The sequence below is a fragment of the Triticum aestivum genome, chromosome 6A (genome assembly GCF_018294505.1).
Source record: "Triticum aestivum cultivar Chinese Spring chromosome 6A, IWGSC CS RefSeq v2.1, whole genome shotgun sequence".
NCBI lineage: Eukaryota > Viridiplantae > Streptophyta > Magnoliopsida > Poales > Poaceae > Triticum > Triticum aestivum.
In genome coordinates this window covers 570,862,716-570,881,279 of record NC_057809.1, presented here as the reverse complement: position 1 = coordinate 570,881,279, position 18,564 = coordinate 570,862,716, and positions in this window count along the sequence as shown.

The following is an 18,564-nucleotide window of genomic DNA, read 5'->3' as shown; positions in this document are numbered from 1 at the left end:
CTCTCTTTTTTTCTTTAAATTGGTTTCGCGCGCAGAAAAAGAAAACAGAAAAAAAATCTAAACGAACTCCAAAATTAATAAAGTAAATTTTCCCCGACTCCTAAAAATGAGTCGAACAAAATGAACTTTTACTCGGGGCCTAAAATGCAATTTTTGAAAACACGCATTTTTCCCTAAGGCAAATAAACTCCGAGAAAAATCCAAAATTTGATTTATTTATTAAATCTTCATTTTTCCTAAATTTTGGGAAAGTCATATTATTCCCTCGCTTATTTTTGATATTGGAAAAATATTTGAAGATTAAATAAATAAATCCAATGATCCTCTTTTCATAGTTTTGAGAGAACTCAAATACGAAAATTTCGAAATCTCCAACTCTCTCCGAGGGTCCTTGAGTTGCGTGAAATTTCTAGGATCAACAAAATGCAAGAAAATATGATATGCATGATGATCTAATGTATAACATTCCAAATTGAAAATTTGGGATGTTACAAACCTACCCCCCTTAAGATGAATCTCGCCCTCGAGATTCGGGTTGGCTAGAAAATAGGTGAGGGTGGTCCTTGAGCAAATCTTCTTCTCTTTCCCAGGTGGCTTCATCCTCAGTGTGGTGGCTCCACTGAACCTTGCAAAACTTGATAACTTTGCTGTGAGTAACTCTGCTGCATATTCGAGAATCCTGACTGGTTTCTCCTCATATGTTAAATCATCCTTCAACTGAATTGCTTCAAGTGGCACTATATCTCTTAGCGGTACTTCCGCCATCTCGGCGTGACATTTCTTCAGCTGAGAAACATGGAACACGTCATGAACTCCTGACAGTCCTTCTGGTAATTCCAACTTATAAGCGACTTCTCCCATGCGCTGCAAGATCCTATATGGTCTAATGAAACGTGGCGCCAATTTTCCTTTAACTCCAAAACGCTTAACTCCTCGAAGTGGGGATACTCTAAGATAAATTCTGTCTCCAACTTCATATTCTATTGCTTTGCGTTTTGAATCCGCATAGCTTTTCTGTCTGGACTGGGCTACCTTGAGCCTATCGCGAATCAACTTAACTTTCTGTTCAGACTCCTTAATCAAATCTGGTCCAAACAACTAACGGTCTCCAACTTCGTCCCATGACAACGGTGTCCTGCACCTCCTTCCGTATAAGGCTTCGAAAGGTGCCATCTTCAAGCTGGTTTGGTAACTGTTGTTATAAGAAAATTCCGCATATGGCAAGTTATCGTCCCAACTAGATCCATAATCTAGTGCACAAGCTCTCAGCATATCCTCCAAAATCTGATTGACTCTCTCAGTCTGTCCATCTGTCTGTGGGTGAAAAGCTGTACTGAATTCTAGCCTGGTTCCTAATGTTTCATGCAACTGATTCCAAAACTTTGAAGTAAATTGAGTTCCTCTATCTAATACGATACTCCTCGGAACTCCGTGCAAACACACAATTCTGGTCATGTATATCTTTGCCAACTTAGCGCTGCTATAGGTAGTCTTGACTGGAATGAAATGCGCTACCTTCGTCAAGCGGTCGACTATAACCCAAATCGAATCATAGCCGGAACGAGTCTTTGGCAAACCCGTGATGAAATCCATGCCTAGTTTATCCCACTTCCATTCGGGTATTGGCAATGGCTGCAACAATCCTGCTGGCTTCTGATGTTCTGCCTTCACTCTCTGACATACATCGCAAACTGCTACATACTCCGCGATATCCTTCTTCATTCCGGTCCACCAGAACGTTTCCTTCAAATCCAAATACATCTTGGTATTTCCTGGGTGAATCGAATAGGGTGAATCATGTGCCTCTTGCAGAATCAACTTCCTGATCTCCGGGTCATTTGGCACGTAAATACGGTCCTCAAACCATAGGGTATCGTGCTCATCCTCACGAAATCCCTTTGCTTTTCCTTCGCTCATTTTTTCTTTATATCCGCAATCTCTTTGTCCTTTTTCTGAGCTTCCCTGATTTTATCCATCAAAGTAGACTGAATCTCCAATGCTGCTACGTAGCCTCTCGGAACTATTTCCAAACATAGCTCACGAAGATCTTCTGCTAGCTCCTTTGGTATTTCTCCCGTCAATAGCGTATTGACATGGCTCTTGCGGCTCAATGCGTCAGCTACTACATTAGCCTTTCCGGGATGATAATGCAATCTCATATCATAATCCTTGATGAGTTCCAACCATCTCCTTTGTCTAAGGTTTAACTCCTTCTGCGTGAAAATGTACTTCAACCTCTTGTGATCCGTGTATACCTCACAATGATTTCCAATGAGGAAATGTCGCCATGTCTTCAATGCATGCACTATGGCTGCTAACTCCAAATCATGTGTGGCATAATTTAATTCATGAGGTTTCAGTTGTCGTGAAGCATATGAAACAACTCTTCCTTCCTGCATAAGCACTGCTCCAAGTCCTCGACGTGAAGCGTCGCAATACACCTCATAATCCTTGGTCTGATCTGGCAAAATTAGCACTGGTGAGGTAACCAATCTTTTCTTCAACTCCTGAAAACTTGCCTCACAGTCCTCAGTCCATATGAACTTAGTATCCTTTTTCAACAACTCCGTCATAGGCTTTGCAATCCTTGAGAAATTCTCAATGAATCTCCGGTAGTATCCTGCGAGTCCAAGAAAACTCCGGATCTCTCCAACTGTCGTTGGTGCTTCCCAATTGGTTATGGTCTCAACCTTTGTGGGGTCAACTGCTATACCTTCTCCGGATATAACGTGTCCAAGAAATCCAACTTCCTTTAGCCAAAACTCACATTTGCTGAACTTGGCATATAACTGGTGTTCCCTTAGCTTCTCCAAAACCAATCGCAAATGTTCCTTATGTGCCTCTTCATTCTTCGAGAAAACCAAAATATCATCAATGAACACCACGACGAACTTATCCAAAAACTCCATAAACACTTTGTTCATCAGGTTCATGAAATAGGCCGGTGCGTTAGTCAGTCCAAATGACATAACGGTGTACTCATACAGTCCATATCTTGTGGTGAACGCTATCTTAGGTATGTCCTGCTCTCGAATCTTCAGCTGATGGTACCCTGATCGCAAATCGATCTTGGAAAACACTTTAGCACCTTGCAAACAATCAAACAGATCATTTATCATTGGTAGTGGGTACTTGTTCTTGATTGTTACTTCATTCAATCCACGATAATCAACAACCATCCTTAACGATCCATCCTTCTTCTCCACTAACAGTACGGGTGATCCCCAAGGCGAAGAACTTGGGCGTATATAACCTTTATCCAACAGCTCCTTAATCTGCTTCTTGATTTCCGCCAAATCCTGTGTGGGCATCCTGTATGGTCGCTTCGATATCGGGCCTGTTCCTGGCAACAGCTCAATCAAAAACTCAATGTCTCTATCCGGTGGCATTCCTGGAAATTCCTCAGGAAATACATCAGGATAGTCCTTCCAGAAACTTCTCCTGCTTAGCTGCGTCTGTAGCAACGTCATCTGGGGCATAACGTGCTAACTTACTAAAATCATCCACATACTGGCCAACAGTCCTTCCTCCTTGGCGTAAGTTGCGCAACTCACGCTTCTTCATGGACATAGCTCCTGCTGAAACATGGGCAGTGCGGAAAGCTTGCTGGAACTGATCCCATGTAATAGTGTCTACGGGGTAAGTGGCTGTGAAATTCTCCCACCATGCTGCTGCAGGTCCGTCAAGCTGATGTGCAGCAAACTTCACCTTCTCACCATATGTGCATCCTGCAGTGGTCAACTCCCTTCCTATCTTGCGGAGCCAATCATCTGCTACAATCGGCTCGGTGCTACTAGAATACACCGGTGGATGCAGCCTAAGGAAACGAGTCAAGTGATCCCCAGGTGGTGGTGGTGGTGGGTTGTTGTTGTTGTTGCCTTGGTTCTGTACCAATATCCGAATCAAAGTATTCTGCTGCTGAATCAACTGGGTGATCTCTGGCGGGAAAACAAACTCGGGGTCGCGTCTCGGAGGCATCTAAAGGGTTTAGAAAAGACGAGAAATTAAGAATAGAGTGAGGTCTAGGGAGAAAACACTACCCAAATGCTCATGAGACAAATGCACACAAAATCACTTCATTCATTCAATCAAAGGGCTTACAACGGTCTAACTATCGCAAAAGTGCGTGTACTATAATGTTTACATGGAGGGAATACTATTAATATGTGGGGGTCATCTATTAATTTGAACCAGTGGAAGACTCCATGATGTCTGCTCCAGCTTCGTCTTCAAAGTCAGGCTCGCTTGGATCTGAATCGGTGTCGTCGATGATGATGTAGTTGCTCGGACAGTCGACATACTTGTCTTCATTCTTGAGTGCTAATTTCTTCTTGAGTTCTTCAATCTCATACTTAAGATCGTTATTGTGCCTTACGACATCTACGATCTCGTCCATGTAGTCCTTGCGTAGAGTCTTCATCTCTCCTTCAAGTTCAATGATCCTTCCCTTTGCATTCTTCAACTCTATCATATCATTGCACATCTGGTTCTCCTGGCGTCGAATGTGCTGGTTTAACTCTTGGATGAAAGCTGCAATGGATCTGTCCTTCTTGGTGCTGACTATCTCCCATTGTTCATTCCGGCGTCCGCCAATCTGGTAGATAGTGTCCTTGAGGTTTTCTTGATAAGCTTCTCCAATGCGTCCCATGGTGATATGAGCTGCCATGCTCTTTCCCAGACTCCAAGTTGGTGCACTGAAAACACTATCTATAGGCTTGGTGATTGGCGCGAATGTCCTTCCCGAAACATGAGCTTGAATCTTCCAGCGCTCCTCTTCAGGCAGAGTGGCATTGAAAGTCCCTGTGAAACTTGGTAGTCCAATGTTCAGGTACTTGGTGATTTCCTTCAAGTGGGATCCAAAAGGTGTGCCTTCATCAGGTTGAGCGTACTTGATCTTGGCGTCCGTCATCCTAAAGAGTAGAAAAGATGAGGAGTTAGAAAATGAGAAGAGAATAGTGATCTATCGCTTTAACTTAGTGGTCGTGTCCTACAGTCAGCGTGTGCTCTAATACCATCTCTGTAGCGACCCGACCCGAATGGATCAAGTCTCTGTGCTCCGATGTCATCCCTGGATCAGTAATGCTGACACCACACAGTACTTCGAAGGATGTATAGCAGAGTAGCAATCACACACTTATTACATCGTTTGTCCAGAAGAGGACTTATTACAATAATCATGGCTTAAGGCCATCTAATAACGATAACAGCGGAAGACTTGGAAGATAAGTGAGTCCATCAACTCCAACGGCATCACTGAGTATAGAACCACGACCTAAAAGCATCTTACTCGTCGTCCGAAAAGTCTACAACATGAAAAGTTGCATCCCGAAAACGGGTCAGCACATGGAATATGCTGGCAATGTAACACATAGAGAGAAATAATGAGTATTGGCTATACTACATGCATATTTGGCTGGTGGAAAAGCTCTATGGTTACAGTTTTTTTGCATAAAGCCAGTTTTTCCCTACTACAAAGGAATAAATTTATTTAACTATCATGGTGGTTGTTAAACATTGAGAATGGTTGACAGCATCCTCAATCCCAATTAAAAGTACTCATTTAAAACCCAACAATATTAATTAGAAGTAACATGTTGAGATTCAACAGGATAATCCAAGTACTAGATACTCAAGACGTCCATAACCGGGGACACGGCTAATCATGATTAGTTTGTACACTCTGCAGAGGTTTGCGCACTTTTCCCCACAAGACTCGATCGCCTCCGCTTGGTTTCTCGCACTACATGGTGTTTAAGAAACGGATGACCGAGACATAGTCTTTCAGAAGCGCTAGCACCTTACGATGGGTGGACCGGTACACCTACATCCCCTACATCTGCTAGTCCACCACTATAAGAGTTCGCACGACTTAGTCAACTATGCCAGAGCCCATAATGGCTTGTGGCTGCACACGTAAGTTACTAGTATGAATTATCTTATGATCCCTTTGAGCCTGGGTGGCGGTCCGAAGAAATACAGGCAAGTCCTGCTAGAAAACAGGTGCCTCAATCCACCCAGATGTGTATTTAAGTTGCCACCTTAGATAAACCATTAATAACAATCTCACATCTGTCATGGATATTCACTCACCCAATCCACGTCTACTAGCATAGCATAGCATATTAAGCAAACGCAGAAGTAACTCCCAAAGGTTTCATAAGTAATACAGGTAATAGGTACTACCTCATCTACTTCCCATCCCACAATTTAATTAGATCCTAATCATGCAATGTTTGAGGATTGATCTAATGCATAAAAACTGGGTAGTAGAAAAGATATGATCAAGTGTTACTTGCCTTGCTGACGATCCGCGAAACCTAGAGACTCGAAGTAACAAGCGGCACACTCCGGGTGATCTATCGCAGACAAACAACAAGCATACAATAAGTACTCATCTAATGCACAGGTAAATCTCGAATAAAAGATGTAACCAGAAAGTTCAACTTAAGAACCCTGGTTGCAAAAAGAATCGAATCAAATAAAGCAACGAAAGTCAAACGACGAAAGAAAAACAACTCCATTCTAGCAAGTTGAAACTAAGTCAAATTTTACAGTAGCAAAACTTTGTTTAAGTTGATTAGTCGGAACGGCGGTTTCGAGATGAAACTCCAGGCGTTTGAATCACCTGATTTCAATAAACGAGCGAGAAGATAGACTAGAAAGGAAATCGGATCTGAAATCGCTATCAGAAAAATAGCGGAATAAATCCGATGAGAAAGAAAACGACGAACGGTTGAACGAACGGACGTTCATTAACCGAGGCAAACCGGTGATCATGTTCGTTAGGACGATCGGTCCGGCGAACGCTTGCTAAACAAAACCGGAAAGAAAAACCGGCGAGAAAAACCGATCTAGGGTTTCGAAAAGAAAACCGAAACGAAAAACCGATCTAGAAAACCGGAACGGAAACCGGAACGATTTACGAAAAACTGAATCGAGGAAAAGAAAAGGTGACGCGGCGCAGGGCTAGTACCTCAAAGAGGCGAGGTGCTCCGGCGGCGGCGGCACTTGGCGGCGGCGATGGCAAGCGGCGGCGGCGTTGGTGAGGGCGGCGGCGGCGGTGTAGGGCGACGGCGCTGCTGCTGCTGCGGAGTGGAGGAGAGGAGAGGTGTTGGTTTGATGTGTTAGAGGGGGGGGTGCTTGGGTATTTATATAGGGGAGGGGAGGGTTTTGCTTGGGGTAGGGGGCAAGAAATAGACTAGGATTAGGAAACAAAGAGGGAAAAGATCTAGAAACAAAAACGGAATAAACGGAAGTAGGACAAAAGTCCTACTAGGATTTCCAAAAGGAAGCGGCGGCGACTCCCTGGCGCCTGGCGCGCGCGCGCTAGCGATGGCCTTGGCCTCCTGGCCGGCCGACTGGCTTGGCGGCTTGGGCCTTTGGCCCAAGGCGCTGCGGCTCTTTTTTTTTTAAATCGGTTTCGCGCGCAGAAAAAAAACAGAAAAAAAAATCTAAACGAACTCCAAAATTAATAAAGTAAATTTTCCTCGACTCCAAAAATGAGTCGAACAAAATGAACTTTTACTCGGGGCCTAAAATGCAATTTTTGAAAACATGCATTTTTCCCTAAGGCAAATAAACTCCGAGAAAAATCCAAAATTTGATTTATTTATTAAATCTTCATTTTTCCTAAATTTTGGGAAAGTCATATTATTCCCTCTCTTATTTTTGATATTGGAAAAATATTTGAAGATTAAATAAATAAATCCAATGATCCTCTTTTCATAGTTTTGAGAGAACTCAAATACGAAAATTTCGAAATCTCCAACTCTCTCCGAGGGTCCTTGAGTTGCGTGAAATTTCTAGGATCAACAAAATGCAAGAAAATATGATATGCATGATGATCTAATGTATAACATTCCAAATTGAAAATTTGGGATGTTACAACCAGAGAGGTGTCTCGGTCATGTCTACATAGTTCTCGAACCTATAGGGTCCGCACGCTTAACGTTCGTTGACGATATAGTACTATATGAGTTATGTATGTTGGTGACCAAATGTTGTTCGGAGTCCGGGATGAGATCACGGACATGACGAGGAACTCCGGAATGGTCCGGAGATAAAGTTTGATATATGTGATAATAGTGTTTGGTCACCGGAAGGGGTTCCGGATGTTTCCCGAAATGTTTGGGTACGAGACCACTTTATTTGGGCCAAAGGGGAAAGCCCACAAGGTTTTTGGAAAGCACAAAAGGAAGATTTTTGGAGTCTAGGGGCCAGACGCCAGGGTCCCTGGCGTCTGGGTCTAGACGCCGGGAACCCTGGCGTCTGGCCCTGGAGTCCGAGAAGGACTCTTGCCTTTCGAGTGAAACCGACTTTGTGGAGGCTTTCACTCCAAGTTTCGACCCAAGGCTCAACATATAAATAGAGGGGTAGGGCTAGTGAAGGAAATATGCCCTAGAGGCAATAATAAAGTTATTATTTATTTCCTTATATCATGATAAATGTTTATTATTCATGCTAGAATTGTATTAACCGGAAACATAATACATGTGTGAATACATAGACAAACTTAGTGTCACTAGTATGCCTCTACTTGACTAGCTCGTTAATCAAAGATGGTTATGTTTCCTGACCATGAACAAAGTGTTGTTATTTGATTAACAAGGTCACATCATTAGTTGAATGATCTGATTGACATGACCCATTCCATTAGCTTAGCACCCGATCGTTTAGTATGTTGCTATTGCTTTCTTCATGACTTATACATGTTCCTATAACTATGAGATTATGCAACTCCCGTTTACCGGAGGAACACTTTGGGTACTACCAAACGTCACAACGTAACTGGGTGATTATAAAGGAGTACTATAGGTGTCTCCAAAGGTACATGTTGGGTTGGCGTATTTCGAGATTAGGATTTGTCACTCCGATTGTCGGAGAGGTATCTCTGGGCCCTCTCAGTAATGCACGTCACATAAGCCTTGCAAGCATTACAACTAATATGTTAGTTGTGAGATGATGTATTACGGAACGAGTAAAGAGACTTGCCGGTAATGAGATTGAACTAGGTATTGGATACCGACGATCGAATCTCGGGCAAGTAACATACCGATGACAAAGGGAACAACGTATGTTGTTATGCGGTCTGACCGATAAAGATCTTCGTAGAATATGTAGGAGCCAATATGGGCATCCAGGTCCCGCTATTGGTTATTGACCGGAGACGTGTCTCGGTCATGTCTACATTGTTCTCAAACCCGTAGGGTCCGCATGCTTAAGGTTACGATGACAGTTACATTATGAGTTTATGCATTTTGATTTACCGAAGGTTGTTCGGAGTCCCGGATGTGATCACGGACATATCGAGGAGTCTCGAAATGGTCGAGACGTAAATATTGATATATTGGAAGCCTATGTTTGGATATCGGAAGTGTTCCGGGTGAAATCGGGATTTTACCGGAGTACCGGGAGGTTACCGGAACCCCCCGGGAGCCATATGGGCCTTAATGGGCTTTAGTGGAAAGGAGAAAGGGGCAGCCCAAGGTGGCTGCGCACCTCCCCCCCTCCCCTAGTCCTATTAGGACTAGGAGAGGTGGCCGGCCCCCTTCTCTCTCTTTCCCCCTCGGGGAATCCTAGTCCAACTAGGATTGGGGGGGGAGTCCTACTCCCGGAAGGAGTAGGACTCCTCCTGCGCCCTCCTCCTGGCCGGCGCCCCCCTCCCCCTTGGCTCCTTTATATACTGAGGCAGAGGCACCCCAAAAACACACAAGTTGATCCACGTGATCTATTCCTTAGCCGTGTGCGGCGCCCCCAGCCACCATAGTCCTCGATAATACTATAGCGGAGTTTAGGCGAATCCATGCTGCTGTAGTACAGCAAGATCGTCACCACGCCGTCGTGCTGACGGAACTCTTCCCCGGCACTTTGCTGGATCGGAGTCCGGGGATCGTCATCGAGCTGAACGTGTGCTCGAACTTGGAGGTGCCATAGTTTCGGTGCTTGATCGGTTGGATCGTGAAGACGTACGACTACTTCCTCTATGTTGTGTCAACGCTTCCGCAGTCGGTCTGCGTGGGTACGTAGACAACACTCTCCCCTCTCGTTGCTATGCATCACCATGATCTTGCGTGTGCATAGGAAATTTTTTGAAATTACTATGAAACCCAACAGTGGTATCAGAGCCTAGGTTATTTATGTTGATGTTATATGCACGAGTAGAACACAAGTGAGTTGTGGGCGATATAAGTCATACTGCCTACCAGTATGTCACACTTTGGTTCGGCGTCATTGTTGGACGAGACGACCCGGTCCAACATTACGCGTACGCTTACGCGAGACCGGTTCCCCCGACGTGCTTTGCACATAGGTGGCTTGCGGGCGACTGTCTCTCCAACTTTAGTTGAACCAAGTGTGACTACGCCCGGTCCTTGCGAAGGTTAAAACGGAGTCTATTTGACAAACTATCGTTGTGGTTTTGATGCGTAGGTGAGATTGGTTCTTGCTTAAGCCCGTAGCAGCCACGTAAAACTTGCAACAACAAAGTAGAGGACGTCTAACTTGTTTTTGTAGGGCATGTTGTGATGTGATATGGTCAAGGCATGATGCTGAATTTTATTGTATGAGATGATCATGTTTTGTAACCGAGTTATCGGCAACTGGCAGGAGCCATATGGTTGTCGTTTTATTGTATGCAATGCAATCGCGATGTAATGCTTTACTTTTATCACTAAGTGGTAGCGATAGTCGTAGAAGCACAAGCTTGGCGAGATGACAACGATGCTACGATGGAGATCAAGGTGTCACGCCGGTGACGATGGTGATCATGACGGTGCTTCGGAGATGGAGATCACAGGCACAAGATGATGATGGCCATATCATAACACTTATATTGATGGCATGTGATGTTTATCTTTTATGCATCTTATCTTGCTTTGATTGACGGTAGCATTATAAGATGATCTCTCACTAAATTATCAAGAAGTGTTCTCCCTGAGTATGCACCGTTGCCAAAGTTCGTCGTGCCCAGACACCACGTGATGATCGGGTGTGATAAGCTCTACGTCCATCTACAACGGGTGCAAGACAGTTTTGCACACGCAGAATACTCAGGTTAAACTTGACGAGCCTAGCATATGCAGATATGGCCTCGGAACACGGAGACCGAAAGGTCGAGCGTGAATCATATAGTAGATATGATCAACATAACGATGTTCACCATTGAAAACTACTCCATCTCACGTGATGATCGGTTATGGTTTAGTTGATTTGGATCACGTGATCACTTAGAGGATTAGAGGGATGTCTGTCTAAGTGGGAGTTCTTAAGTAATTTGATTAATTGAACTTAAACTTATCATGAACTTAGTACCTGATAGTATCTTGCTTGTTTATGTTGATTGTAGATAGATGGCTCGTGCTGTTGTTCCGTTGAATTTTAATGCGTTCCTTGAGAAAGCAAAGTTGAAAGATGATGGTAGCAATTATACGGACTGGGTCCGTAACTTGAGGATTATCCTCATTGCTGCACAGAAGAATTACGTCCTGGAAGCACCGCTGGGTGCCAGGCCTGCTGCAGGAGCAACGCCGGATGTTATGAACGTCTGGCAGAGCAAAACTGATGACTACTCGATAGTTCAGTGTGCCATGCTTTACGGCTTAGAATCGGGACTTCAACGACGTTTTGATCGTCATGGAGCATATGAGATGTTCCAGGAGTTGAAGTTAATATTTCAAGCAAATGCCCGGATTGAGAGATATGAAGTCTCCAATAAGTTCTATAGCTGCAAGATGGAGGAGAACACTTATGTCAGTGAGCATATACTCAAAATGTCTGGGTATAATAATCACTTGATTCAATTGGGAGTTAATCTTCTGGATGATTGCGTCATTGACAGAATTCTCCAATCACTGCCACCAAGCTACAAGAGCTTCGTGATGAACTATAATATGCAAGGGATGAACAAGACTATTCCCGAGCTCTTCGCAATGCTGAAAGCTGCGGAGGTAGAAATCAAGAAGGAGCATCAAGTGTTGATGGTTAACAAGACCACTAGTTTCAAGAAGAAGGGCAAAGGGAAGAAGAAGGGGAACTTCAAGAAGAACGGCAAGCAAGTTGCTGCTCAAGAGAAGAAACCCAAGTCTGGTCCTAAGCCTGAAACTGAGTGCTTCTACTGCAAGCAGACTGGTCACTGGAAGCGGAACTGCCCCAAGTATTTGGCGGATAGGAAGGATGGCAAGGTGAACAAAGGTATATGTGATATACATGTTATTGATGTGTACCTTACTAGAGCTCGCAGTAGCACCTGGGTATTTGATACTGGTTCTGTTGCTAATATTTGCAACTCGAAATAGGGACTACGGAATAAGCGGGCACTGGCAAAGGACGAGGTGACGATGTGCGTAGCAAACGGTTCCAAAGTCGATGTGATCGCGGTCGGCACGCTACCTCTACATCTACCTTCGGGATTAGTATTAGACCTAAATAATTGTTATTTGGTGCCAGCGTTGAGCATGAACATTATATCTGGATCTTGTTTAATGCGAAACGGTTATTCATTTAAATCAGAGAATAATGGTTGTTCTATTTATATGAGTAATATCTTTTATGGTCATGCACCCTTGAAGAGTGGTCTATTCTTATTGAATCTCGATAGTAGTAATACACATATTCATAATGTTGAAGCCAAAAGATGCAGAGTTGATAATGAAAGTGCAACTTATTTGTGGCACTGTCGTTTAGGTCATATCGGTGTAAAACACATGAAGAAACTCCATACTGATGGACTTTTGGAACCACTTGATTATGAATCACTTGGTACTTGCGAACCGTGCCTCATGGGCAAGATGACTAAAACACCGTTCTCCGGTACTATGGAGAGAGCAACAGATTTGTTGGAAATCATACATACCGATGTATGTGGTCCGATGAATATTGAGGCTCGTGGCGGATATCGTTATTTTCTCACCTTCACAGATGATTTAAGCAGATATGGGTATATCTACTTAATGAAACATAAGTCTGAAACATTTGAAAAGTTCAAAGAATTTCAGAGTGAAGTTGAAAATCATCGTAACAAGAAAATAAAGTTTCTACGATCTGATCGTGGAGGAGAATATTTGAGTTACGAGTTTGGTGTACATTTGAAAAATTGTGGAATAGTTTCGCAACTCACACCACCCGGAACACCACAGCGTAATGGTGTGTCCGAACGTTGTAATCGTACTTTACTAGATATGGTGCGATCTATGATGTCTCTTACTGATTTACCGCTATCATTTTGGGGTTATGCTTTAGAGATGGCCGCGTTCACGTTAAATAGGGCACCATCAAAATCCGTTGAGACGACATCTTATGAACTATGGTTTGGCAAGAAACCAAAGTTGTCGTTTCTTAAAGTTTGGGGCTGCGATGCTTATGTGAAAAAGCTTCAACCTGATAAGCTCAAACCCAAATCGGAGAAATGTGTCTTCATAGGATACCCAAACACTAGTGCAGAACCGGGCAATAGCACCGGTTCGTAAGGCCCTTTAGTGCCGGTTCAGGAACCGGCACTAAAGTTTCGGCACTAAAGGCCCCCCCCTTTAGTACCGGTTCAGCACGAACCGGTGCTAAAGGGGAACCACGTGGCACGAGCCAGCTCCGGGGGCCGGGAGCCCTTTAGTACCGGTTGGTAACACCAACCGGTACTAAATGGTTGTGGGTTTTTGTTTTATTTTGTATTTTTCAATTAAATTTGTGTTATCAATTTAATTTAGGATTGTTTTACGTTATAATGAGTTGTAGTCGTCGTCATCATCATCATCATCGCATATTAATAAATAAATAAACTCTAGCTAGCTAAAAATCATCGTAGTCGTCTAATTACCACTATTTAATCATCATAGTCATTACCACTAGCTATCTAATCATCATCAACGCTGGCTAGCTTAAAGAGGAAACATTAACTTTGTAACAGAAGCAAAGATATCATCAAGTTCAACATAATCATCACCAACATCGAAGTTCAGGACACGGACATGAGACAAGTACTAATTAAGAGCATGAACTAGTAGCTACTGATCCTGCTGCTCCCTCTCAGGTAGAATAGCATAGAACATGTATAGCTCTCCTGATTCATCATACTGGAGCATGCAGATGAATCTGTCTCCTAATCTTGGGTTGCGCTTCTCCTTACTGCCCCCTAGTACTTCTCTGAGATCGTTAACAATTTTGCTCCAATCTTTCACTATTAAGAATTCTTTGCTTTCAGAAATCCTGAATGCACTCATGTGCAATGTAGGAAATCTTGGTCCTAAGCTAACCATTGACATGCGACCTTTTGTCTCGATCCACTGAGGCACAACTGTCATCGGAATTCCCTTTTGAACAACATCGTATAGTAATTAATATACTAAGCAATGAAAGTTTAGCTTTAAAAATAATGTATGCAAAAGATGCACTAATTAAGGATAAATATTTAAAATCTTACCATCTTTTGATTATAGATATGACCGTAGTTCAATACAATCACCATTGGTCGCACGTTTTGAGTACTAACATTTCTAAGTTTAGGAAAAAAAATTGTCTTGACAGTATTAAGATCCTCAAGCCATGAAACATAATGACTTATCTCCTCGCAGTTTAGTTGAGCCCCGGGGCAGTAGTAGGTCCTGTCTACCAAGCGCCGGACATGTTTGCTTGAACCGAAATAAGCTGACAATACAAATTAGTTGTCAACTATTTTTGAATAAACTGTATGAAATACATAAACATATGCATGCATGGTTGAGAAAAACTCACCAAATGGTAGAACTGGAGGCGTTTGCACATCGACCCAGATGTCTATATTACCTTCAATATCATCTTCCGGACGAATATCAAAGGTGATAACCATATCAGGCTCAAATGCATAAGCCTTGCATAGTGCTTGCCAAGTTTTGCATTCAAAATGGGTGTATGTATCTCTATTATATAATTTGACGTTGAAAGTATACCCATGCTCCGTCTTCAAGTAAACTCTCTTTACCTCCATATCATCTATAGTACTAAAACCTATCTTATCTAAGACAAAAATTCTTGCATGGCAGGGGATGCGCTAGTAGAATAGTGAAAATTTAAAATTATAAGTTGAAGCAAATGAAGCATAAGTTTTGCATTCAAATAATAATTGACAAAGTGACTTACTGTATCAACTTCGAATGTCTCATCCAGCTTGATGCTGAAGCGCCTACCATCAACAAGGAAATTTTGGTCGCACAGGCCGCGCTGGTCTTCACAGTGTTCGCACATAATAAAATCTTTTTCGTCGTCAGATGACATTTCCTATGTTCATATAGGTGAAACATTAAACACATATATCTAGCCAAATATATATTCATCTAACATTTGACATTAATATATCTAACTATATATTCAATTGACATTAATATATATTTAACTTTTCTATCTAATTCATCTAACATTCGACATTAATCTAACATTTATATAAACTTAAAATATATAAAAATTAAATAAACAGAAAAACTCATTAACAAATAATATTTTAATTAGATCATCAAATCTCATATACCTAAATTTTCTTACTAAAAATAAACTAGTTATACTAATTATTCAACTAGTTCTAATCTCATATACCTAAATTTTCTTACTAAAAATAAACTAGTTATATTAATTATTCAACTAGTTCTAATCTCATATACGTAAATTTTCTTACTAAAAATAAACTAGTTATATTAATTATTCAACTAGTTCTAATCTCTAGTTCGACAATTTTTCTATCTAGCTAGCTAATTCATCTAACATTCGATCATCTAATTAACTTTTCTAAAAAACAGAAAATAAGTAAAAAAAAATGTGTGTGTGTATGTGTGTGTGTATGCATGTGTGTGTATATATACGTATATGTGTGTACGTATGTGTGTATGTGTGTGTATGCGTGTGTGTGTGGTATATGTGTGTGTGTGTGCGGCCCCGTACGCCGCCGCCCCGTACGTACGAGCGGGGGCGCCGGCGTACGGGGCGGGGGCGCCGGTGTGTGTGTGTGTATGTGTTTGTATGTATGTGTGTGTAAGTGTGTGCGGGAGCGAGAGAGACGTACGGCCGCGGCGCTGACGACGGACGGCGGCGGCGTTCGGGGCGGCAGCGCGAGACGACGACGATGACGGGCGGCGGCGGGGACAGCGGCGATGACGACGGACGACGGTACGAGCGACGGGCGGCGATGACGACGGACGACGGTACGAGCGACGGGCGGCGACGACGGGATCGAGCGGCGCGCGCGGCGGAGGTTGGAGACGAAGTGGGGAGATGAAACTGAAATTTTCGTAAGTGCTATATATATAGGATGGGCCTTTAGTACCGATTCGTGGCTCCAACCGGTACTAAAGGCCTATTTTCGCCAGGCCAAGCGGCGGGAAACGAATGCCTTTAGTACCGGTTGGAGCCACCAACTGGTACTAAAGGGGGGCCTTTAGTACCGGTTGGAGCCACCAACCGGTACTAAAGGCCTTGCGCTGCCACCCCAAAGTTTAGTCCCACCTCGCCCGGTGCAGGGCAGCCGCACTGGTTTATAAATCCAGCCGCGGCTACCTCTTCGAACTCCTCTATATAGCAGGCTTCTCGGCCTAATTAATTAGGGCACGCTGCCCTGTGAGCCTGCTGGCCCGTCTGGGCCTGCATTTGCACACCCTAGGTCTGGCAGGCCCACTGGGCAGCATGCCAACAAATTTTTTATATAGTTTTTTCTTTTCTGCATTACTTATTTTCTTTTATTTATTTTTGAGTAGTTTTTTATATAGTTTTTTCTTTTCTGCATTATTTATTTTTTTCTATTTATTTTCTTCTGGAAATTGAATGCTGCATATTGAACAATTAGGTAAATGACCGAAAAACAACAAATGATGTCAGAACATGTTGGAAATTGATGACGTCACATTAAATGCTGCATACTGAACACAAAATAAGTCCGGAGTTTAAATAAGTTATTAAAAATAAAAAAGAGGTGCAATGCTGGTTAATTTGCTTCAAGCCTTTCGGAATAGTGTAGACTGCACTGCACATAGCTCAGTGCAATCTATGCTATTCCGCAAGGCTTGAAGCTAATCAACATGGATCACAAGATAGTTTGGTTAAATTGCATTACTTGTAAGTCCAGTTAACATGGATGCTTATGATGCAAGAGCAATAGCAAAAGTGAAAATTTGGCACAAATAGGTAGTTATGTAACTAAAATAGGTAGGAGGAGAGATCGATAGCTCTTATGTCACAAAAAGAAGTTGTATCAAACCTTTTATGTCGGATCTAGAACAAACCAATCGGTATCGCCATCATACAGCCCAGCCGTTGCTCGTGATGCATATATATGCATATCAAATGCACGGTTGGACGTATGATGGTGAATCCGAATGATTTGTATTCAGTCGATGAACTGGTAGATGTATGCAGTCGATGAACTGGTAGATGTATGTAGTCGATGAACTGAAAGACTTATGCAGGGAAGGCGAGAGGTGGGCTATATATAGGGTCGTCTGGCTCACAAAGTGATTGTGGTAGTTTCGATCCAACGACTCACATGAGCTAGGAAGAAACACACCCTTGATCCAACGACTCGCAAGAGCTAGAAAGAAACACACGATCCGTGTGATTCTTCCTGATTGGTGGGATGCACATTAGTACCCACTCCGTACTCCGAAACCCTGATACTCGGAAAGAGTTTGTCCAGTTTGTACATGAAGTGTGTCCAGTTTTTGCCGTGACCCTCTCTACTCTTTCGCACATGCTATGCGGGTGATATGATGATACCATGCCAAGTTTCAACATTTTCAGGATTCATTTTGTAGTGATTTTCAATTTCACGGTCATTTAGCTCTCTAAACAATTAGGTAAATGACCAAAAAACAACAAATGATGTCATAACATGTTGGAAATTGATGACATCGCTTTAAATGCTGCATACTAAACACAAAAGAAGTCTGGAGTTCAAATAAGTTTAAAAAACATTGAAGTGGCCATGTAACAGATGAGTTCTCGTCCGAAACCCTGATACTCGGAAAGAGTATGTCCAGTTTGTACACGAAGTGCGTCCAGTTTTTGCCGTGACCCTCTCTACTCTTTCGTGTATGCTATGCGGGTGATATGATGATACCATGCCAAGTTTCAACATTTTCAGGATTCATTTTGTAGTGATTTTCAATTTCACGGTCATTTAGCTCTCTAAACAATTAGGTAAATGACCGAAAAACAACAAATGATGTCAGAACATGTTGGAAATTGATGACGTCGCTTTAAATGGTGCATACTAAACACAAAAGAAGTCCGGAGTTCAAATAAGTTTAAAAAACATTAAAGTGGCCATGTAACAGATGAGTTCTCGTCCGAAACCCTGATACTCGGAAAGAGTATGTCCAGTTTGTACACGAAGTGCGTCCAGTTTTTGCTGTGACCCTCTCTACTCTTTCGCGCATGCTATGCGGGTGATATGATGATACCATGCCAAGTTTCAACATTTTCAGGATTCATTTTGTAGTGATTTTCAATTTCACGGTCATTTAGCTCTCTAAACAATTAGGTAAATGACCGAAAAACAACAAATGATGTCAGAACATGTTGGAAATTGATGACGTCGCTTTAAATGCTGCATACTGA